This window comes from Lissotriton helveticus, chromosome 4_1 (genome assembly GCF_964261635.1).
Source record: "Lissotriton helveticus chromosome 4_1, aLisHel1.1, whole genome shotgun sequence".
NCBI lineage: Eukaryota > Metazoa > Chordata > Amphibia > Caudata > Salamandridae > Lissotriton > Lissotriton helveticus.
The window spans coordinates 1238226281-1238251272 of record NC_136063.1 but is presented as its reverse complement, the minus strand read 5'-3'; positions in this window follow the sequence as shown (position 1 = coordinate 1238251272).

The following is a 24992-nucleotide window of genomic DNA, read 5'->3' as shown; positions in this document are numbered from 1 at the left end:
AAGATCCAAAGATGCGAAAGGGTATTTTGTATATAATTGGGTTTATACGCCTTGGAATAGAGCAGATGTTATGGCACTTAAGAATGCTTTGCCTGATCCCCGTAAAAATCCTGCGGCTTTTTATGAAAATGTTGAAAGCGCAATTTCTTCGTGTATCATGACGTTAGTTGATATTGATCTATTTTTCGGGTTGATATTGCCCCCTGATATGTGGAGAGCGATTCGTAAGTTTGATGACCACACGACTCTCGGGGCCACTTGGAAAGATCTTGTTCAGGCTGACTTGGATAGAGAACCAGCATGTAAGCCGTGTCAATTAATATTAGACCTTCCAGGGGCCATACTAACAAAATTAAAGACTCTTGCTCCTGCTAAAAAGATTGATTGGACTATATTAGCCTCTTGTAAGCAGAAGGCGGATGAATCGGTTTCCGATTTTTTCTCCTGCTTCGAGGAAGCGTTCCATGATTACAGTGGGCAATCATTGACAGAAGATACTGGCAGGCATTTATTCGTTGATAAGTATGTGGCTAATCTCCTACCGGAGATTGCGAAACGATTAAAAACAAGTGAAAGTTCATGGACCACAGCAACCCCTGCTTCTTTATTGACTATGGCTCAATATTATGAAAGACAGGAATTGGAGGCAAAAGAAAGTAGTGAAAAGAAAGCAAAGGATTTGAAGACGAAGGTAATGTTAGCCCAGGTTCAGGCTACGAGAGGAAACAATAGAGGAGGGCGAGGATCATACAGTAATGCTCCTCCCCCTCGTTCTGACATTTCTGTGAATCAATGTGCATACTGCAAACAGTTTGGACATTGGATTGCAGACTGTCCGGTGTTTCGAGAGCAGCGTAATTTGAGGGGACGAGGAAGTGGGAGGTCTAGAAATAATTATGGGGGGTCAAGAGGAGGTTATGGCACGAATGATCGAGGAGGTTATGGCACGAATGATTGCGGAGGATATGGAGCAAGGGGTCGTGGTCAGGCAGATTATAATACGTTTGATAATCGCAATCAATATCAGATAAATGAGGGTGGTTCTGTTGAACCACGGGATGAGCATTATGCATAGGACTGCGTAGGATGGGGTGTGGAATCGGTTGAGGTACCAGTTGATCAAAGGGGTCCATATATAGAAGCACATGTTCTGGGTTCTACTGATCAATTTCTGGTCGATACAGGAGCTACTCGTAGCGCTTTGTCCAAATACTTGGTTCCAAGGGCTCCCCTGTCTGGCGAGGTAATTACAGCAATAGGGTTCGATGGAACACCTACTTCTAGCCCACTGTCTCAACCAGTTGCATTTCATGTTGATAACTTTGCTGCCCTTTGTCCCTTTTTATTGTCTCCAAATACACCAGATAATATTATGGGACTCGATATGTTAAAACACTTTCGAGCTACTATTCGCTGTGCCCCAGAAGGAGTGCGAGTTGTGTTGAATGAGAATTACCCAGAATTTGAGCGAGTGTGTTTTCTCCATGAATCTGAAGTATTGGCCTCCTTACCAAACACGTTGTGGGCCACTTCAGACACGGATGTAGGGCAGATGATAATTCCTCCAGTACGTATTACTGTGAAGGAGGGAGTATCTCTACCACGTGTCCCACAATATAAGATTTCCAGAGAAGGCGAACTTGCTTTGATACATATTGTGAACGATTTGATTTTGGCAGGAGTAGTTGAGGAAGTCCCCTACAATGTTTGCAATAGCCCAATTTTACCGATCCTTAAAAGAGATACAGATGCTAAGGTTTACCGTTTCATTATTGATTTGAGGGAAATAAACAAGATAGTAGTGCCTCAGTACCCGGTGGTGTCTGACATCACCACGTTGCTTACGTTGGTTCCATCGACGGCAACTACTTTTACAGTCATCGATTTGAAGAATGCCTTCTTTTCGATCCCTGTACATCCTGACAGTCGATATCTATTCGGCTTTACATTAAATAATAAATCGTACAGATTTTGTCGAGTTCCTCAAGGCTATACTGAAAGTCCTAGCATTTATAGTCAGGCATTAAAAAGACAGCTTGATTCCTTTGAATTACAAGATGGAGTGGTTCTCATTCAATATGTAGATGATATCTTACTTGCTGCAGATACGCCAGAACAATGTGAGAAGAGTACCTTTTCCTTGCTTTCCTTCCTGGCCAAACATAATCATAAAGTTTCGAAGAAAAAGCTGCAATATTGTAGACCAAAGGTGACCTACCTCGGTCATCTTTTGTCTAAGGAGGGCCGTGCATTGACACCAGATCGAATTCAAGCAATCCTAGATACTCCAGTCCCTCGCACTCAGAAGGATGTTCGTGCCTTTATAGGTTTGACGTCTTTTTGTAGGCAATGGATATTGGGCTTTTCACATATCGTTAAACCATTGTTGGCATTGTTGTCTAAAGATACACCGATCCCCATTGAATGGACGGATGAATGTCAGAATGCTTTTGAACAATTGAGACAAGCTCTTTGTTCTGCACCAGTGTTGGGTACACCTGATTACACGAAGATCTTTACATTATATGTACACGAGAAGGATGGGTGCGCATTGTCAGTGTTAGTGCAGACACACGGAGACAAACAGAGGCCTTGTGCATACTTCTCGGCGGTACTCGACCCTGTGGCTCGAGGATTGCCTGGATGTTTTCGAGCAGTTGCAGCAACAGCAGTTGCGATACGACAAAGTGAGGGAATAGTTTTGTCACACAAATTGTTGGTGCTAGTTCCCCATGCGGTAGATGCGTTACTGAATCAAACGAAAACACAGCATCTAACCAGTGCCCGTCTGACAGGATATGAGCTAACGTTGTTGGCGCCGCACATCACACTAAAACGATGTGCGACACTGAATCCTGCTACTTTACTGCCGGATCCTGTTGCTGAGACCCAGAAGGAAGAACAACATGATTGTGTTTTTCTGACTGAGGAACAGACAAAGGGTCGTATCGATTTACAGGATACACCGTTTCCAGATGTAGATGGGGAACTGTGGGTTGATGGATCGTGCGTGAGGTTACCAGATGGTACGACGTCTGCAGCTTATGCGATCACGACACTTAAGACAGTGGTAGAAGCAGCACGCATACCACAGAAATCGGCTCAAGCAGCTGAATTGATAGCCTTAACGAAAGCATGTGAGTTAAGTGCTGGACTATGTGTGAACATTTACACGGATAGTCGTTACGCTTTTGGAGTAGTGCATGATTTTGGCCTACTCTGGAAGGAACGAGGATTTTTGACTTCACACGGAGTACATATCATGCATGGAGAATTGGTACGCGATCTCCTGAATGCACTGTTATGGCCAAAGAAAGTTGCAATAGTCAAGTGCAGTGCACATAAAAAGGTGACGGACAAAATAGGGCAAGGCAATGCTTTCGCAGATCGCATTGCGAGAGAGACCGCTATGCTACAAAATAATTTCCCCATGTATGTGGTGAAGTCACAAGCCGAGCGGTGGCATGATTCTAGAGAAGAAATACTAGATATACAGAAGTCAGCATCTGAGGCAGAACTTATGAAATGGGCCACTGAAGGAGTATTGGATGATGAGGGTTGCTGGCGTAGTAAAGATATGGAGAGATGGAAACTACCCATGGCCTATTTACAAACAATGGAGCAAATGACACACGGGCTGGCACACATTGGAGCTCTCGCAATTACTAAATTGCTTACACGAGTTTGGGAAAATGCTGACATTGCTAGCACGGCTAAGAGAGTAGTGCAGACCTGTCTGATATGTTTACAGCACAATCCTGGACAAGGGACTCATACTCCTAAAGGAGGGTTTGTTCCACCTACTGCACCATTCGAAGTACTACAAATGGATTACATCCAGCTGGAGCGCTGTAATAATCTCAAGTATGTCCTAGTAGTGGTGTGTGCCTTCAGCAAATGGATTGAGGCTTACCCTACGAAAGACAATACAGCATTGACAACAGCCAAGGTGGTACTCAAGGAGTACTTCCCGCGCTATGGTGTTTGTAAACTTATGTGGAGTGATAATGGCCCTCATTTCATTGGGAAAGTAGTGGAATACGTCCTGAAAGGATTGGGAATCAAGCAACGATTCCACGCTGTCTTTCATCCGCAATCAGCAGGGTTGGTAGAAAGATACAATGCAACTCTGAAGCTGAAGCTAGCAAAGATAGTGGCATCCACATCTCTGAAATGGCCGGATGCTTTGCCTCTGGCATTGCTGTCCATTCGATCAGTGCCACATTCTCGATCTGGCCTCACACCCTATGAAGTGGTGTTTGGAAGGCCGATGAATATTTGGGGAGTTCCAAAACCTCGTTTGATACATGATATGCCTTGTATAATGATGAACGATTATTTGGCACGATTAACAAATGATTTGCTTTCTATTCATCAACAGGTTCGAGAGGCGCTCCCTGATAACTCCACTGGTGAGGCTCACGATCTCCGCCCTGGGGACCACGTGATGGTCAAAGTATTTGAGCGATCCAGCAGCTTGGAACCGAGATGGCATGGCCCTGAGCAAGTGCTGCTGGCGACGCGGACTGCTGTGAGAGTCACCAATAAGAAGCGGTGGATACATTCAACGCACTGCCGACGTGTCTCTCCGGATCTGGTGAGCCCTGTGGTGCTATCCGACTACAGAAAGATTTTGGATACAGAAAAGAGCCCAGCTGTCACGTCTGATGAATTGGAGGGAGCCTTCCCGGACCACGGTGTTTCTGATAAAGTGAAGTACAATCTACGTCCCAGGAAATAAGATTCCTTTTGTGTTTTTGAAACTGGTTGGTAACCGCTCTGAGGTTTGTGAAACGGAAGCCGGGAATATCAAGGGGGGGGATTAGTTCTGCCCAGTGTAGCGACACCCGTCTTGAATCCCGGAGAACAAATCAACGGCAGCCTCGGTTCAGAACCATCGTTTTTATTTTTTTTTCCCGCTTAGTGTTGCTTTTGAAGAGTATTGTTTTGTGAACTATGGCATCTCCTTCGACACGAAAAGGGAGAATTCTTGGTGCTGTTTTGTTTGTCTTGACCGTAGTGGTGATCGCAGTATTAGCTTGGACTATAGAACTATTGTTTCCCGTACGAGAACATTTGCTGTCCACCACTCCAAGTCCATCTGAACATTTTCATTTTACTTTGCCTTTTCACGAAGAAAGACATAGGCAGACTTATTTGAATAACAGCTTTATTCAGATTTTGCATCATACTCATAACATGACCAATACGTCCAATTGTTGGGTATGTGGAATGTTGCCCGGACATCAGAAGAAGGGAGGAACACCACTCATTCCTCTCCCGTTTTCTCATAATGGTTCTTGTCATGCTTGGTACACTCTTCTTTTTACTATGCGATGGCCAACGAAAGGTGGACTACTTTTTCGGTTGAATAAAATATGCTATAACGACAAAGATGGCTATCCGCACGCTGAAGGAACTAAATTTGAATGGGAAGAGTATCGTCCGGACAATGTTTCTACACCTCGTGTATATACGAATCAAAGACTTATAAATGTGACGAGCTTGCATATGATAACAGTCATTGATACAAAAGCAGATTTGTGTATTAGAAATAATGGTACAATCCCTGTAGGCCGCAGTGAATGTAATATTACACTTACCTTTGATACACCAACTGGAATTGCATTTGTAGCTTCACGTAACACATATTTCATTTGTGGAAATAAGGGATACCATTGTCTACCATTGGGATGGTTAGGAACGTGTTATATAGCTTTTGTATTACCACCTGTATTTAGTGCTCCTCCCATGTACCACAATGATTACGTTCTGTACCATGATTTCATACTGAACAGAGTTAAACGAACACTAGATTTTGATGAAATAGACCAGACTGATACCACTTTACAACAATATGTAGATTTCAACTTGGGGTTATTTTCATTCGTAGGAGCTGCACTGAATAGCAGGAAGATAAGGCGGCTTACACGTGTGGTGGAAGCTGTCGCTAAAGAAACTGCCTCTGCTTTAGGGAATATTACTGAGGAATTGCAAATTACCAGAATTGTGGCGCTCCAAAATCGAATGGTTCTAGATGTGATACTAGCTGATAGGGGCGGAGCATGCCGCGTCATCGGAAGTAGTTGTTGCGTGTACGTACCAGATAACTCACCTTCCGTATATGATTCGATTACGAAATTACATAAGATAGCTGCTGAGATCCACCCAGAAAATGGAACATGGACCTTTTCTGGTTGGTTCTGGACCCTGCTTAGTACTTGGGGTTGGAAATTATTAACGATTCTCTGTGTTTTCATTGGAGTACTATTTTCCCTTTGTCTATGTATTCAATGTGGCCCTACATTATGTTCTGTATGTATCACAGCCTGTATTCCGTTTAAACGAGCTAATGTTAAGCAAGAGAAACTGATCAATGATGAAGTATTGAAAATAATGGCTATTAACATTGATGATGAACATTCTGACTACGTTCACTATGAGGTAGCTTTTGCTAAACGCTAAAAGGGCCGTCTGTCGTGTTTTGGCAGCTCCTGAGTTAGCGTTTAGCACAGCTACACGGTCTTTTCTGTTAACTTGACCAAAACGAACGGGGGCCATTTTAAATCCCTCTGACTTCCGTTTTCTATGAACACGCTGCCTCGTGGTCAGTGTGCCCTTTTGTCCTTTCTCGATACCTATGGTCCCTATTCTGCTCGGCAACAGGCTATTTTTAGTACTGGTCAAGCGCACATGCGCACTATGCATCAACTGGTCACTCTTTATGAATATTAGCACTAACTGACCAGTGCTGTTGAACTCCTCCCACATGCTGGCTGTGTTCCAAAAATGACCTTATATGTACCTAAAATGTGTAACTTGTAACCGCCTATCTTTTTATTGCTATTAAACTGTATAAAAGAGGTCGCGCACCAATGTTCGGTGTGCTACTTCTTACATTGCCGAAGGGTGCTGTAGGAATGTATCACCACCCCATGGGGTCTTAATAAACTTGTCTTTTACCTTTTCCAGTGTCCGTGCCAACTTCTATACTAAGGTGTTAGAGAGTTTAGCAGAGTATGTAGGCCTGATTTGAACCCAACACCACACTGACCTGTGCCTGGGGTAAGTATTCCATGTTCCCTTGTTTTTCTGGGCTCAGGTCCTTTAGGAGGGGTTGTTTTGGTTGGTGAACAAATAGAGTAATGAAGGGGGAATAGTCCCAACGGACCGTTCGGTGTTTGACAGTTTGCCTCACGGTGAATTATTAAACTGCCAGAGCGAATGCAATTGTTAGCTTCCCGAGTTTCTGCACATGATTGAGGTTTAGGTGTTATTTGTTCCTTCAGTTGGCCATCGGGCCATCTGTACATTGTTGACCCTGGTGTGCCATGACTCCTTCCAGGTTAGGGGGAACCTTGCCTTTTCTGTGTCAGTCTCTGTTGTACAAAAGTAGGAACACAGACTTAATGAGCGACGCTTCGTTGGGAAGTTTGGTGTTTTTACCGTTGATACCTCCGTGTGGACGTTTGCGTGGATTGCTGCTTCCGTTAAGTTTATTTGTGCTTTAACTGTGAGTTTATTGGGTGTTTTCCAAGGGTTATAACTGATCTTTCGTGGGGTATTGCTCAGAGGCTGCAAAACTGATGACATCGAACCCACTGACTGAGTTGTTCTCTTATTGCTATTAGTGAGTGTGGGCTTCTGCAGGACGGATGGTGATGAGGGAAGGATTAAAAAGTCTGTGATCTTGGAATTTTTTAGATGTGAGGTTGGTTGTGATGTTAATTCTGTGGGGGTGTCGGCAACTGTGGCCTGCGCCTCTGCTAGGTCTTCATCGGAGGAATCGTGGGTTCCTTCGTTCATTTTTCTTTTCTTAACTGTGGGGTTTATTCTAATTTTCCCGGATCTCATGATGGTACAGTGGTACAGATGTTTTTTTTTTTTTTGTTTGTTTTTTGGGAGCTTGCTTCCTTCCCTTTTTTACTTTGCTCCCTTCGGCCACTCCGCCTTCCGCCTTCCGCACCTCACCCTTGAGCTGACAGGGGCGGGAGGCTTTTGAGCTCTTGAATAGAGATGATGGGTGGTAAAAGTATGTAGTTGGTTAGTAGTTATGAAGTGGTGACGAGTTGGGGAGGCCAGCCCTGATTTGGGGGAGGATAGATTGTGCTCCCTCCGGCAGGGGTTGAGGGGGTGGGTTTCTCCTGCCTTCTCGGTGGACCACTGACTCTCCCCCTTTCTCCTTCTCTTTCTCCTTTAGCCTGTGATTCTCTCCATGGGATGAGGTGATGAGGTGATGAGGTGATGAGATGATGAGATGGTAACTAGATGGCTACTGGGATCAGTGGGAGAGGCGAGAAGTGGAAAAGGAAGTATAGCAGGACTGGTCTGCAACCGAGCGGAGCGCTCAGGGGGTGCCTCCCGCCAAATCGGACCTAGTCAGATTGGCCTAAGCTACCCCCCGGGCTCTTACTTGGCAGCTGCCTCTAACAGCAGCCGCGCTCGTGCTTGGACCCTGGCCCCCGCCCTAAGCTCGGCTGGCCTCACTCCCTTAGGTCCCTTGGATCCTGGGGCTGTGTGGCAGAGGCAACAAGGATGAGGAGATAACGCCGGGTTGTACAATTGCTTACCCGTTGCTCGTAGCTTGCCTGCCCAGAGCTGGGCGCCGGACACCAGACACCAGTAATGAAACGCCCTCTGCGCCCTCCTCGGGCGAAGCCTCTCCTCACCGCTACTTTGTGGCTTCAAGTGGCTCCAAGCTAGCAAACAAGGGGGCAGGCGGGCCGGCGGGCAAGTCCGTGGGTGGAGCAGGTCGCGCCGGAGCTTGGGCCAACCTTTTGCTGTATGGCCGCTCGGCTCGGCACCTCGACCTTAGGTTGAAGCTGAGGCAGAGGTCGGACGGCAAGTGGACTCCGCCTAGACCAAGGGGCCCGCTCACTACACGCTACACGCCGCCTCCAGTGCAACTTTCGGCTCCGGCGCAGCTTCTGTTCTCTACTGTGGTCGTGCTCTGCTGGTGCCGCGCACGCGATCGCCACCTAGTGGATCTGTTAACCTTACACTGTTTGGGCCATCCCCTTTAATTCCCTTCCTGCTTGCATTTGATACTTGCAAGGCCAGTATTAGGGGATTATGGTCACTAAAGCCACGTACGTCTATGGCAAAGCCCTCGATCTTTTTTTTTAACGGGTGCAACACTAAGATAAAATCAATGAAAGGGGTGGAACCCCGACCTTTAAAGGTGGGCGTGACCTGCCTATCTAATGGGACCAATACTTGATCAATTGTATGATCCAGGGTATGTTTGCTCATTAACCTACTCAGCCCTTTGCCCTCCACTGTGTGCTAGAAGTGTGGCCCTTCTTACAAATTACAGGAGTTCCATTCTGCTGTAATGGGAAACAAATTTGGACACAGATGGCAGTTAAAATCCCCCATTACAACTAGCGTTGGTGCCATGGAGTTATGTTTGTGCTTCAGATTACCGAGCCTCTCATCAAGCTCCCTCACTCTGGAGCCTTTTGAGTTATAAAAATTCACCAGGGTTATATTGTGATCCCTATTTCTGAACTCCAGTCCAAGCAGGTCTTCCGAGATCCATCTTAAATCACGCCAGCTCCCACCTATTGATACATCTACCAATGTTAGGAGCCCCCCCTTGCTCTGCCAGCCGTTGATTTATTGGTGGGTGTCCAGAAAGATTTGTACCCCACTAAATGGAAATTGGTGCGATTCACCTTCCAGGTTTCCTGAAAGCACATAATTTGGAATTTGCTAATAAATTCCAACCACTGCTTATTCCGGGATTTTTGAGGCCAGGCCTTCCACATTCCAGCAAATCAAATGTAATATATTCCCTATTTTACTGGAGACTGGGCTAAATACCCTACTTGATTCCCCAATGTTACAGGTTACCACCCCTTGCTTATTTTTCTCCCGAGCCTGGCAGGCCGTACTCCTCCCGAGTGACCTGCCCTGATCGCTCTGGTTGGGCCCTGATGGTCGGGGGGAGGTAATTAATGTATTTACTCTGATATGATCCAACCCCTGCAGTCATCCACCTCGCTCAGTTGTCTGCTCCGCTGAAGTGGTGCGTACCTGTTGTACAGGAGGAGTCCTGAGCCTGCCCCCTCCCAATCTCTACTTCTCTGGCAAAAATGTTGATTTCCCACCCCCAATGGGTCTGCCACGGGGTCACTCCTTCTCCCTCCATCGTCCCCTCTAGCTCTGTTCTCTCTTTCGGGACTACCCCAGTGTCCTAGAGGGCATTCCAAGGCTTGTTTACGAGTTAGTGGGCTATAAAAATATCTTAAGTCCTGGGCTTGCACTGCTAGTGCCCTCGAATTTGTCCACGGCCCCCTGCAAATATGCTCCACCACTCTAGGGTCGTTAAAATGAATTACAATGCAGTCTCCTGCTATGGATTTCCGCTTATTCCCCACCCAATTTACTCTTCGTACTGAAATAATTTTACAGCTTACATCATTGGGGAGTGGTCTATTTATTGGCACTGGATTCAAGCAAGCCGGGCTGAAGAAGAAACCGGTCCTCGGAAGCTTGTTTCCGGTCCAGGGAAGGCATGGCTTGGCAGTTCAGGCTGGACTGTTCCCATGAGTCACAGGGTCAGACTGATTTGCATATAGCCATGTCTGAACTGGGGTGGCAGAGTGGGCTAAAGAACGGTGATGGATTAAACCCAGATCTTTTGACTGGGTGTGAGTGTTTAATTGATTCAGATGCTCCGTCCATCACCACCCCCTTTTGTACCGTATATGTAAGTTGAGCAGAAGCAAAACAACGCAGGTACCTCTGACACAGGGTAAGGAATTCACCATCAAAGAATGGATTGACTGCAACAGCAAATTCACCATTTACGTAATCATTTGTCGCTGTAACCTTAAATACATTGGGAGCACAATACGACCACTGTGCACCAGGATTCAGGAACACTACCGCAACATACACAAGCACAATACTGGACATCCACTTACAGAACATTTCCATGAAAAACATCCACACAAAAAAGACTTAATCTTTTTTGGCCTGGAAATGGTCCATCAGGTCATACAAGGTGGAGACCGTGAACAGAAACGGAGGAGACGCGAAAGCGAACTTATTCCAAAATTCAAAACCGTGACCCTTGGGCTAAATAAAGATGCAGAAATGAACGTTTTGCTGGGAGAAGACTAGTAGACAACGTAGACAACGTATATCAATTACAGGACACCCTTGAGAAACCTGTACGATGTACACTCCTGCCAGTGTCTTCATTTTTGTATGTATAATAAGCTCTGAAATGTGCCTGCCACAAACATCCTCTATGTGTTTTTTCTCCTATGAATGACAATTGCAGGACAATTGCAGGACCCCCTTGAGATACCTGTACGATGTACACCCCTGCCAGTGCCTTCATTTTTTGTATGTATAATAAGCTCTGAAATGTGCCTGTTACATACATCCTCTATGTGTTTTCCCCTATGAATGACCTCATGTATGCAGGTATACCAACTAGATAAAATGGTTTGCTCTCACACCTGTCTTTCCAAGCATACTGGGACCTTTACATGATTTCACCAGTCGCCGAACACTATTGACACTCAGGTTTCACAAGCAAGCATAAGATGACCACGAACATCATCAATCTGTACATGACCAAATATTCTCCCCTCTAGCAGGGGGATTGCTTCATCCTACCACACATTCACTATCACTTTTTCATATCATATTGACCATTCCAATATGCGCCCGCCGCCCTCCGGGCTCAGTACTGTGTAGGTTTCCTCTTCATACCGCACTTCTATTACCACTTCTTTAACACATATTGATCATTCCAACATGGTACCCGCCTTCCGTTGGGTGAAATATAATGATTGTTTCCTCTACCTTTTAATACTACCTTCTTACTGCCTTAGACCATTCTAAAATGGCGCTACTTTCAGAACTACAGGAGCCTCCCCTTCCGAGTCATGCACCGGAAGTTGTAAAATGTGTCACCTTGAACTAGCTACCCTAGTGCTCACAGCTGAACCACATCAACTGAGTATATCGTACCGGAGAGGCATTACGTCGTTATTTAGAGGTAAGCTGCCGCTTAGTGACCAATCCGCTTGAGACCTATCTTCCCAGTAGTAGTTAGTCACCCTCCCATTTCTCCCCATTAGAATACTAAAGAAACACCGACCACGAAGACCAGAACAACCAAACTTTATCCATTAACCGGTAAGCGATGAGTTGCCCACACCGAGTCGGCCACACCCCGCCGCCCTAACAAAATAGTATACTCACATTTAACCTTCTCACTATAAATACGCTCACTGGCACTAGCTAATCCTAAGAGGTACCTTAGGCACAGACAAAACATCAAATACTTTTCAATGGACACTACCGCAACAACTTCACCCAGAACAGAATACAAGGTGAGCAACTTTTCACTTCGGACTTAGGGTCGTTTTTTGTCAATTACGATACATATATCCGCATATAGAAACAGGTTCACTTTTCTCAGAACTTAAAGAATTTGCCATGATACTCTTGCATGACCTTGCTTAGATTCCGAAACTGTCACGTTCCAGAACCCCACATACTTTTTCTGCCTGATCATCTGTGAATTGTGCGATCTCACACACGGGAGGTCTCCTCCTTTATGCAATCACTTTCTGCCTATCCTATTCTAAATGAGTTTTACCCTCTTTTCTTGTTACCCACTCTGCCTCTTATCGGAATCAACATCATGAAAACATCTTAATTGTAACTGTATTGCTAACTTTTTATTTGGATCTACTTTAATATTTGCCTGACCGTTATGCCATATGTGTCACATCGCCGACTTGGTCACATATCTCTTGATAACACATTTTTAAACCCTCACAATACTTGTTTAGTTAATCATATGATACGTAACTTTGACTGTCATACCATTGCATGTGTTACTCTAATCATTTGATCATGCCCGGTATATCTGTCATGCTTATTCGCCACCCGATTTGCATGATGTTCTTCTCATTCAACATGCCATTATTCCGTCTTCAACATGTTATCTGCCGCCCAGCATATCTGTGAGACTTTATTGCCGCCCAATGTGCATGATGTTCTTCCCATTCAATATGCCTTTATTCCGCCTCTAACATGTTATCTGCCGTTAATTTCCATATGGTATCAATATATCCCCAAAACCTTTTGGAAAACCAAAAACTGGAAAGTCAACTATATACTCACAAACACCAACCTTCGAACGTGCCTCCCTGATACGTCTTATGTTTTGATCACTGCCATTACCCAAAACCTATCTGTTGTTTTCTTTTAATATTGTTTAACTTTTATGTCTTTATTGCTATACCTCCTGTTCAAATCTAATATTGTTGCTCATGTGTGATTGGATTTTATATGCATGCCTGACCTCATTTTTGTATCTAGTATCCTATTTAGCATTTGATTGGATTTGATTTGTAACCACTTCTTATAAATGTGCTTTTCCCACCTGCCTCGGGCGATTCTCACCGCCCGTCCCTTGAGTTTCTTACCCTTTCCCTTTTACTCCAAACTGACAATGCATATCCTCAATGCTCCTGGGTATCTTTCAACCTGGTCCCCCTATCTCCCCATCTCTGAATTTACTTTTCTTGACCTGTCTCCAACTGAGCACTCTCTCTAATCCTATGCATAACTACCCCACCTCACTGTCTAAAAAATTAAAACATCTTTTCTCGCTGTGCTCTCTTTTTCCTCTCTCTCTATTCCCTTATCTTTTGCTTGCCCCGCATTTTTTCCTTTCTTTCTAAACGCCAATATACTAACAATTCCACTTTCCCCTTCCCTTCTTTCTCCTTAGACTTTAATTGGGTGACCATCCCTCCCCCCTTTCTCCCACCGTCCAATATATCACGTCTTATAACTTTATAATGCTTGTACAGCCCTGAAGAAGCCCCTGGCTGAATGGCCATGTAAAAGGGGTGAAACACGTGTTGGCTGTTCTCTCACTCACTATCAAGGAGATAGTGACAACACCATTATAAAAAATAACTATGAAACAAACCGAAGTGTGATTGGAATTTTTCCATATAAAAATTTAAGAAACAAACTTTGATCTGACAACCCAGTTCCGGTGTTTGTAGAGTAGTAAAGAAAGGGGACGGGGCATCTGACCAGCTCTCAGGAATCCGACTGTGTCACACTCACAAGAGGTAAAAGGACGGCTTCTTGCCCCCTAAGAACCCTCAGCTTTCAAGAGGAATTCATCCTCTAACCAGTAGTGCACCAGGAAGCGCTTTTGCAGAGTGGTGGAGAAAGGGGGAATGGCCTCCAAAGACCTTTCAGCAATACTGCTCTGTGGGATTTACAGGAGGTAACAGGAGGGGTTTCTTGCCCTCAATGACCCTTGGAGGCAAGGGTACTTCTTCCCCCAACAAGTAATGTACCTTAAGGAGTGTTTTCAAAGTCGTGGAGAAAATGGGCTTAGCCTCTAAAGACCTCTCAGCAATCCTGCTGTGTGGGACTTACTGGAGGTAAAAGGGGACTTTATTCCTCAACCAACACTGACTTAGTAGGTACGTTTGCAGAGTGGTGGAGAAATGGGCGTGGGTTCCAAAGCCCTCTCAGCAATCAAACCGCTTGGCACTTACTAGAGGGTAGAGGAGAGCTTGTTGGTCCCATGAACCATCAGCATCCAAAGGGACTTCATCCCTCACCCAACAGTGCGCCAGGAGGCATGTTTTCAGAGTGGTAAATCAAAGGGGCAGGGCTTCAGGTGACTTGCCAGTCTTTCTTTTTTTAATTTGCTTTTTAGTTTATTCAGGGATGGGGCTGCCTGTCCCATATACCCCTGGGGCCAGCCTTCTAGAAAACAAATTGTAATAACTTAAAGGGGGCGTGAGTAGTCCCCTTCCCCAGGCTGATTTCGTCCCTGTGGACCACATACTCCAGGGCATTCTTTTTTAAATGCTGTATTTATTTAATGAGAGGAGGGCTGAGCGGACCTTCTTGGACCTATTCTGGCCCCAGAGACCCCATTTCCTGTGGCCCAGCCTCACTTGTGGGTACTTTGATCCCACCCAGGGAACACACTCTATTGGGGTCCACATGGAAGGGTCAAGGGCTCCCCACCTCTTGCGGGAGCTAACATTGCTTTGAAAGAGAGGAAGCTGCTGAACATACAGTTCACTCTCTGTCAAAGCAATTGTGCTCGCTTTGAGCATACAAGAGCAAAATGCTCTTGCTTGCTGAAAGTGGAGCACAGTTTGCTATGGCTTGGTGGGAGTGGGGAAGCTCATGCTAAGCCATAGCAAGCAGCAGGGGTTATCCCTGGGGTGTGGTGGTCCCCAGTGCTGTGTCTGGCTCCACGAGGGAGGCCGCATGGCCCCCTTCATTTCTTCTTTTAGGTAGGGCCTTACCCAGTGAGGTAACAATCCTTAGGGTCATGAATGGCCTCAGAGGGGGGCCACAGGACCGACCCATTTAAAAATAATACTTTGATCCCAGGGAAGTGGCAGTCCCTGTGGCCCGGAGGGTCAGGTATGGCCCCCAATGTAAATATTAAACAGCCCCAGGGATGTGGTGGTCCCTGGGGCAAGGGGGTTCAGCGAGGCCCCCATTTAATTCAAATTGGCCTCAGGGAGGTGGCCCCTATCATTTAAATATTATTTGCCCCAGGGAGGTAGCAGTCCCAGGGGCACAGGGGTGCAGCATGGGCACCCCTGCAAAGTAAAAATAGACTGCCTCCGGGATTTGGCCCATGCATGGGCTCCCGTTTTAAAACACAAGGGACACCACGCATCTTTATTTTTTCTGCAGATCAGCAGGTCCATCTTTGAATTTGTGGCAAAATAGAATAAAAAAAATGCTTTAAGCTCCCAGTGAGGTCCCAGTGGAACCCCCCCACCATAAGGGTCAGGGTTTTCTTACCCTGCCCCTTTTTCTTAAATGTTTACTGTTTTTGTGAGACTTAGCTTCAAGCCAGGTCTCAAGATGGCTGCTAACACTCCCTGGTTGAAGTGTTGGCAGCCTATCAAATTTCAGTAGGATCCGCAAGTCACCTGCAAGGATCAGCGTCCCTAAAGATCTTATCTTATCTCTAAAACTACTGAACAGATTTACATCAAATTAGAAATAGCATCTAGCTTTCTGCCAAATTTTGTGTAATTCCATTCAGCAATATCAAGCTGTAGTCATGTTCAAAATCCCTACAGGAAAGTACATGGGAATGCATGTTTTGGGGACCCCGCTTTTTCTTGGCCACCGCTAGACAGGTCACCCTGAAACTTTCAACATTACAGCTGAACTGACTGTAGCAAAAGTTTGAATATTTTGTGAAGAGTCATCAAGTGGAGCCAAAGTTATTTTCAAAACAAAAAACGCTTTTCCTATGGAAACATAGTCCTAACTGTAAATAACTACTAGTTAAGAGGTGTTTGGGGCCATGCCCCCTTTCTCAATCACTCTGCAAACATGGCTCCTGGCACACTACTGGTTGGGGGATGAAGTCCACTTTACTCCTGATGGACTTTGGGGCCAAGAAGCCCTCCTGGTACCTCCGATAAGGCCTACACAGCTGAATTCCTGTGAGCTGATTGGGGGCCCTGCCCCCTTACTCCACCACTCTGCAAACGTGACTACTACTTTAAAAATTATCGAAATTCACAGAAAAAGCCAAAGGTTACAGGCGCATTATAGTTAGGATGACATTTCACTTGTACAAAAGCAGTGAAATTTAGCAGTTATAGTTAGCTGAGCTTACACCCCGCAATGCACTGCTTATGACCTCACATATTGCATCACTTATGACATGGTCAGTTACATCACTCATGACATCACTCATGACATCTCAAATGACATCACTGATGACATCATCCACGAAATCTCTTATGTACCCACTCACACCCCAGTATAACCTTTCTTTCACCCACTCCAACATCCACTTTACCATTCTCAAAACCATTGACACACCTATACCAGAACTTACACATCCAGCCAATGATTCATGGGTCTACGCACACATCCACTCAGTCACCCATGCAGCCACTCATACACCACCTCTATTATTAATACAACCACTGATATATTCACTCATATACAGCCATGTGACCCCCTTCCCAATTTTATAAAAGGATGATAGCCCTGAGGAGGTGGTGGTCCTCGGGACCCAGTGTGGTCCTTGATGCTTCCCCACTGCAAGTTAATCAAGGTCCGGGTGAAATGGTGGTACCCGGGCCAGGGATGGATCCTAGCGGCACCCCTAACAATGAACTAGCCCCATGGATGTGGTTGTCCCCGGGGTACGGGGGTTCTAGAGGCCCCCCATTTGAAAATAATTAAGCCCCGGGCAGCTGGTTGTCCCCGGGGCAGTGGGGCAGGTCATACAGTCCTCCCCCACATTAATTTGTACAAAAGCCCCAGGGAGGTGGTGGTCCCCTTGGCATTAATAAGCCCCAGAACGGGGGCATGTGCGCTTCCCATTCTTTATTATTAAAATGTCCCTAGGACCTGGCTCACCTGGGGACCGATTACTAAAGAAGGACGGGAGCCTGCGCTTCTTTTACGTTCATTTATCTTGCAAATTAATTATTTTTTTTGATTTCACAGTATTTTTTCATTTTTAAAATGCTTTTTTGGCCTGCCAGGGTCCCTATAGGACCCCAAGACCAACTTTATGTGGGTAAGGGTATTCTTACCCTGCACCCTTTTCTTTTTTTAACATTTTATTTGTGAGTCTCAGCCCTTTATGATATAGGCGCTAAGTACCTTAAGAAGAAATGGTACACATGAAGGAGATCTCTTGGTTCAACAACCTCAAGAACAGTAGAAACACCCAAAATTATTAAAGCATCTGGGGTGGAAGAAGCTTTGCTTTCTTATAGAGCGAACTTTGGAATAGAATGCCTCATCATCGCACAGCCCAATCCAATTACATTCATTTTGGAAAGCTGCTTAAAACCTGACCTTTTTCATCCACTTTGCTCATTTAGGGCCCACAGAGTATGACTTTTAGCTGCACATCAGCACCCAGAAGCCCCTGGGCATATGCTCACTTTATAAACATTTAATTCTTGACATTTGGTACAGCTCAGGGTTCCATAACCACAAGAACAGCATCTGGGGGTCAAGACTCTCTCCAGGACACAGCACCAATAGGGACAAAGGCATGTACAGTTGGAGCAGGTCAGCTGTTCAGTTGCAGGAAATGTCTCTTATATATGGTTATGTCCCTGTAATTTGAATAGGAGATCAGACTTAGGAATCTTAGAGTTCACTTTTTGTCCTGGGTGCAATAGGGGGAGCAGGTACAGTCCTCCAGGGCTCTTTCCAGGTCTCAGATAGCAGGTTTATCCCACGTCTAATCTTGCACAGGTCTCGTTCTGTTCTGAGGAGAGTACGGTGGATGCCAGCTTGTGTTGGTAACGTTTAACCCCTTCCTAACAAAGAGAGTAACATTTCACTAAGATAACCTTACCTCCTTTTGTAGCATTGGCTGTGTGCCCTACAGCAGACAACCCCACAGTTATCCTCTCTGCCTAAATCTAAGATGGTGAAACCCTTCTCCCTTTGTGCATATACAATGTGCCCCTCCACAGAAGTGTGGCTAGGGAAATGAGCAAACCCTCCTTTGTGGCTACTTCAAATCGGTTCTGAGGTGAACCCCCAACTGTGATTGGAGCCTGGCTGACTGGGAGCACAAAGAAGGCAGCTGTGCAGGTTTCATCAGAAATCTGTTTATTAGAGAGGAAGACCATTTCAAGTTGAATAAGGTCCCGGGCACAGCCAAAATTGTCACCCAGCCAGAAGAACTGAAACACCTCCCCACACCAAAGCATTTGTCTGCCTGATATGGGAGCAGTTTCCACGCCTCATTTAGGGTTAAGCACTTAGAATGCTGAAACTGGGAGCTAATGCAAATTAGCCACCAGAGGTTTTAGACAGGAAAAGGGTAACTATTACAAAGTACCTTTGCCATAATAGTTATAAGAAATTCTACTTCATCAGTGAATTGTGTTGTTAATAAATATTACATAGAGTCCACGAATGACATTGGTAGGTGTGTCTTAGTAGGGGGGAAATTTTATCAAATTTCTTATTACATCTCGGTGGTTTCCTATGGAGCATCAAGCCTTGTTACAGTGAAAATACATTTTGAGGCTTTTTTACTGTAGGGATATTTTTAATATAATTGTTTCTACATATCCTACTTTTAAATACTCTGTCACTTGCCTGATGGGCTGTAAGGCCTACATATGGATGAGTTATTACTATTTAAAAGTAAGGTTTTGACCTGTCAAAAGGGTTCATTTACACAGCTCAAATTGCACTTCTATATCTGCTTTAGTCAGGCTAGAATGGTAGGCCTGAAGCCATGTTTTATACTGACACTGTAGTGGATGGCACAATAGGTGCTGCAATTCACTAGTGACATTTAACTTATTTGCCCTGTGTACACCTTGTGCCATAAACTACAGACTTATAGATAACTTAAAGATGGCAACTAGGAGTATAGAACATGTTGAAAGGAGGAGAGTAGGCTCTTTACCACTGGTGGACAGGGATAAAGTATACGAAGTTCTAAAGCCAGCAAAACAGTGAAGGCAAAAATCTGATGGTATATCACGCTAAAGATGGCCAGACAATATTTTTGACAACTGCAGTCTAACACACAGCCCACTTTCATGACACATTCTTGTATCTATAGCCCTTATTTTGGGCAACTAAAGTCCTAGATTGCAAAGTATGGTAGGGTAAAAAAGCCATAAAAGGAAAAATAAAACATATGGTAGGTGTACACTTGGCATCTATGCATGTGAATACTGTACAGAGGGGTTCTTCACATGAATCACATCCTCCCACCTCCATGCATTTTAGTTGTGCACAGCTCACAGCACATTTGCAGTCAGATGTTTTACTTTGTAAATAATATCCAGCAATACTATTGGTGAAAAAATACTTCACAAAGACTATAGAATCACACTTTCAGCACTGTGCACCATACTTGCCAGAAGAATCTGTAGAATATAATCCAGTAATACTTAAAAGCAATTAAAACATGCAATCTTGAGTTATGTCATTGAAATCTGAATTTTAAATGTCAAAATGATGTGCTAAAACTGTTTATACGCCTATTTGCATGCTGTAACGTTGTAAAGTAAGTCAATTGATCATGATCTTATTTACCTAGCACCTGGCAATTTGAAATCCTAATGTAAAAAAGTGCATATTCATGGGCTTCGATTAGCATTTCTTCATCACGCCCACGAATCAGGGATGATGAATTAAGCAAATGTATTGACGATGGCTGGTTTAAAATATCGCATTAAATGCTATCCTAACTCACAGGGGAAATCACTCACATTAGATCACCATGTGGGCAAGCAATGCCCAGGATATTCTCTACCAGTAATAGTTGTTATCAAAATAACCATACATGTGTATTTTAAATGCATATTGCAAGATTGCGTGGCTCAGCTGACAAAAGGACCCGCTCCAGAAATTTGTGTTTGACATCATGGTCACATGCTGAAATCCTTGCTGTTCCAATCCGTTTTCCATCCTTCTGAGGTGCATAAAATGGGTATCTTTGAGTTCAGTAACAATAAACATCTATTATTTTGTTGCCAAGATGCCCAAGGGATGAATGTGTGCTTCACAATTACATGTTAAGTTATTGCGAATGAGAAAAAAAGCACAGGAAACGAAGAATGTCTAAACCACTGGCAGTTCGTAAAAAATCAAACCTGATCCATTATCTTGTCATGAAGCATAAGAAGACAAGGCAGATACAAATGATATGCACAGTATGTTGATGCATTTTATGCTTCACCCGCAGCCAACATGATTATAGACAGCGGTTGATTCAATTCAACAGCCGCCTTGCAAACTCCTTCACTGAGATTTAAATATTAGAAATGATGTGCATATGTAATAAACTTTACTGGTATTGGTAGATGTTAGTCCTCATGACATCTAGTCCCCTAGCTTCATTTTCTTAAGTGTTCTCACTTTTACTGTTGAAGTCTCTCATATCTGTGAAAGTTAGTGCTTTTCCATCTTTATTTGGAGCAGTGTAATTTTGATCCCATCCTAAGATACTGTAGGAGTGCATCAGATTCATGCCTAGTTGGCACTCAAATACATGCTGTGTGATTAATGTTGCTAAGAAAAGATAGGGTATTGTTTATTTAAAGTATTCCACATGGAAACTAATACAACTTAAAAACTGTGTGCATAGAAACGTGACTAATAAAGGTCTTTGTAAAATTTACAAATGAATATTTTAGGAGCAATTAATGTTTAGATGTGTCTCATGGTGAAGCTGGTGAAATAAAGTGTCTGTGTACACTAATGTTTAAGAATTTATACATGGAACAAGAGATTATATTCATGTTGATGTATATAAAATGATATTTTCCTAACTTTAACAATTTAGTCATGCATTAAGTAGTACATTTCCTATATGTGTAGAAAGGGCACACACTTGTAACCCTGTGCATTATTAAGTTGACACAATTTGTGGGCCTCGAGAAGTGTTTCAGTATGAGCTCAGGTGCAGACAAAGCCTTATTAACTAGAAAATAAGGGTATTTGCTTTAGTTAGATAGCAAGGCATGAGAAGATGGATCTTGACAAGGAGAATCACAGTAACAAGCAAGGAGGCAAGTTCTCAAGGAGGAGAAGAAGAATAGCCAAGGACGAATGAAGTAGCAACTTATCAATCTGGGAAAGGTGGTGTCAGTAAACAATTTTTGCTGGAATTGTGGAAAGTTAAAGGAGAATGAGCAGATGACTTACCCTGAGTGCAACCACTGTATTTTGCTGTGTAACATAGGGAGGGTCAAAGAGACATTTTAGCATTTCATAAGGTACAGACCTCTGCTTCTGCTTTCAATGGATTCGTGTTACTCCTTCTACTGAAGACGGTGACATCTGACACCTTTCTAATTTTCATTCTTATTCAATACTTCTTAGTTTAGGGTTGTCCCTTTTCAGGCAGTGTAGGGAGAGATAGCTTGCTCCTGTTACCTTTGAGAATCATTTGATGCAATGTATTGCCCAATTCTTTTTCCTAATTACCTGCATCGTCATAGCAGAATTAGTTGTATGCTTCTTGTTATATAGGGTAAAACTCTTCAGGAGATTTGGATTCATTTTGTTTGTTCTGTATTTCTATACTGTGATGTTATGATTGATTTCTATCAATTTAAAGTTAAACCTTACTGATCTCCGATTTAGTTGTCAAGTAGATTATTGTGTGTCTAGATTGGTTGCACTGTATCGAATTAAATGTCAATGTATTTACCCATTTACCTCTCAAGCAAGACCATCTGGTTGAGTAGGGATGTTCAAGTGGGCCCCTACTTTCTCAATTCCTTCTACTGCCCCTGTGGCAATCACAGTTACTTTTTGTCATTGAGAGTGAAAGTTTGTTTTCGGATTGGATGTCCTGCATTAGTGAGCATCTCTGCCCCCCCCCCCCCTGCTCCTGCCTGGTCCACCGATTTTGGTAGTTGTACCCTGCAGCTATTTGGTTTTCATGGTTCTAGCAAAGGTTGCTGGATATGGGACAGTGGTCTGCAGGAACCAACTCTGGGGGAGCACTGTTGATAGGGGAATGGGATGCTTGGAGTCCTGCTAGTCTTGGGGGTCTCTGCTACTCACCATGCATCAGGCTGTCTTGTTGTCTCAAAACTCACCTGTTTCTCATACTGTTGCCTGGCTCGTCTTAGGAATGGTGGTGACCTTGCGAGGTCTTGTCGGGTCTCATTTTTTACCTTTGGCTGGGGCCTTACTCCCTATTTTGATATCTCAGTGCACCTGCATGTCCTTTCCATACTGGTAACCTGGGAGTAGTGAGGGGGGTCCTGGGTAGTACTGCATGCTCTTTGCAGGTCTTTTTCAGATCACTGCAGTCCTGCACTGCCCATGCATTATGCAATTAGTCCAGTTTGAGTCATTTAAATGCAGGGTACACATTAAGGGGCACATTAACCACATATTCACACAACGCGGTGCAGCAAGGAAACTTACTAAGCTGAGTTGTGTAAAAAGGAAAGAGCAGAAATGCCCCATATTTGCAAACGTATCTCCTTAATAAATGCGGATAGCAAGGTTTTTTCCAAAATATTAGCCACCCGTATGTCAACAGTGATATCCTCTATCGTTTCACGATGGCAACATGGGTTTATCCCTAACAGAGACACTACGGATCATGTTCGAAGATTAATTGCTCTGATGGGCTGGGCCCAAACTGCTAATGTACCTACTGGAATCACCCTGTTGGATGCCGAGAAGGCATTCGACAGGGTGGCTTGGCCATACCTATGGGATATATTGGCTTTGAAAGGATTTGGTCCAAAAATGATTAAGGCTCTGAAAACTTTATATTTAACACCATCTTCACACATCAAAATTGGGTCCTATAAGTCTAGTCCATTTTCCATTTTTCGTGGTACCCGTCAAGGGGGCCCATCATCTCCAATATTGTTTTCTATCTATATTGATATATACCTTAATAAACTTAACCAAGAGGTAGATATAAAACCTGTTGAGGTAGCAGGGATGTCTTACAGAGCATTAGCATATGCTGATGATGTGGTAGTGACTACCACTGATATCGTTAAGGCAATCCCAAAAATTGAAGACATAGCGGAAGAGTTCGGTACCTTCTCAGGCTACAAATTAAACTCCTCAAAAACTCAAATTCTATTCGTAGGTCAAAACCCACCGACACACCTTAACATAGTACCCACCGCAACATATCTAGGAATTAAAATTACAACTCCAATTTCTGACATACCCAAGCTTAATTTTATCCCTATTATTAAAAAGGCAAATGCTACTCTGGAACGGATAAATCACTTACATCTATCATTACATGGCAGAAACAATGTACTAAAAATGTTAATAGTTCTGCGATTTTTATATCTCTTTCGAACCATACCCCTTGAGTTTCCTATAGAATTCTTTAAACAGTTGGAGAGAATGGCGGGAAGATTCCTATGGGGATACAAACGCCATCGCAGAGCTTTTAAAAAGCTTACTCTTCCTAAGGACAGAGGAGGATGGAGCACACCACATTTTTTATTTTATTATTTAGCTTCAACTTTGCAGTTCATCAATCCCTTAATTATTGGCATCAAAGCTCCAATTCATGAAGCACATTTCCCCTCCATTTACGAATTTTCTTTAGGGCCAGAAGCTCGAGGTTGCTTTTTAAAAAATATTGAACCTAGTTATTTCAAGAAAATAAAATTTAAGATTGTAATAGCAGCTTATCGGGCATGGAAGATTATCAAGCGACATTTAGGGATCCCGAAAAGATTGAGATATACCCCCCTGTCATCTAAACATCTATTGCCCAATATATTTAGAGATCAAATTATGCTAAAATGGAGCAAACATGGAATTAACTCTATTAGCGATCTTTGGCATAATGATGAAATGATCTCTTTTTCAACGCTTCAGGCCAAGTTCAATATTTCGCCTCTAGACTACTTCAAATACTTTCAACTACACAGCTACTTCAATACTCTATCCCCAGAGCTACGATTAGGGCTTCAGAAAATACCTTTGATTGAATCCCTATACATTAAAAGAAAGATAGGATTCCTTTATAACTTATTGATTACATCATATTCAGATGACCTAACTACAGTTCAAGACCGATGGGCAGAAAAACTGGGGGTGACAAATGTATTGATAGACAAATCCATTACGTTGGCTAATTCTATTTTACTCACGGGGAGATCCCGTACTCAGCATTATATGGTTCTCTATGATTTATATTATACCCCTGAATTTTTTTTCAAATGGGGAGCATCCACAGGTATTGCATGTAAGAGATGCTTGTTAGAAGCTGCGGATGCAACACAAATGTTTTTTCTCTGCCCGAGGCTCACATCAGTACAAAACCAGATACAGATCTTTATGTCTTTAATCTTTAAACGTAACATTAGTCTTACAGCTGAGATTGTTATGCTAGGTACCTCCTTTATCAACATTCCTGAAGATCAAAAGAAACTCTTATTTATATGCATGTCAATATATTGTGCCTGTATTACTCAGGAATGGACTAGTCC